This window comes from Seriola dumerili, unplaced genomic scaffold (assembly GCF_002260705.1).
Source record: "Seriola dumerili isolate Sdu_G_001 unplaced genomic scaffold, Sdu_1.0 BDQW01000166.1, whole genome shotgun sequence".
Classification (NCBI taxonomy): domain Eukaryota; kingdom Metazoa; phylum Chordata; class Actinopteri; order Carangiformes; family Carangidae; genus Seriola; species Seriola dumerili.
Window position 1 is genome coordinate 101,187 of NW_019174421.1, and position 553 is coordinate 101,739.

At 54.2% G+C, this 553-nt stretch overlaps 1 protein-coding gene across 2 annotated transcripts in view; it reads left to right on the forward strand.

Moving 5' to 3' along the window:
* samd14 (sterile alpha motif domain containing 14) overlaps nt 1-553 on the forward strand; it is a 15,045-nt gene that overhangs the window by 5,546 nt on the left and 8,946 nt on the right. The gene's annotated exons all lie outside the window — the stretch shown is intronic.

Consider the following 553-nt stretch of genomic DNA (forward strand, 5'->3'; position numbering starts at 1 on the left):
GTCTCAGGTCTCTGTAGCAGGTCTCAGGTCTCAGGTCTCTGTAGCAAGTCTCAGGTCTCTGTAGCAGGTCTCAGGTCTCAGGTCTCTGTAGCAGGTCTCAGCTCGCTGTAGCAGGTCTCAGGTCTCTGTAGTAGGTCTCGGTCTCAGGTCTCAGGTCTCAGCTCGCTGTAGCAGGTCTGAGGTCTCTGTAGTAGGTCTCGGTCTCAGGTCTCAGGTCTCAGGTCTCAGGTCTCTGTAGCAAGTCTCAGGTCTCTGTAGCAGGTCTCAGGTCTCAGGTCTCTGTAGCAGGTCTCAGGTCTCAGGTCTCTGTAGCAGGTCTCAGGTCTCTGTAGCAGGTCTCAGGTCTCTGTAGCAGGTCTCTGTAGCAGGTCTCAGGTCTCTGTAGCAGGTCTCAGGTCAGGATAAGCTGAGTCTTGATGTCTCCCTCCTGACTTCCTGCATCAGGACTCCTCAGGTTTTTCTACCGAATCCTTGATCAGGCTTTTCAGAGTTCAAAGGTTAAACACTCAGAGAGGCTGAGAGGGGGAGGGGGAGGAGTGTGTGTGTGTGGGGG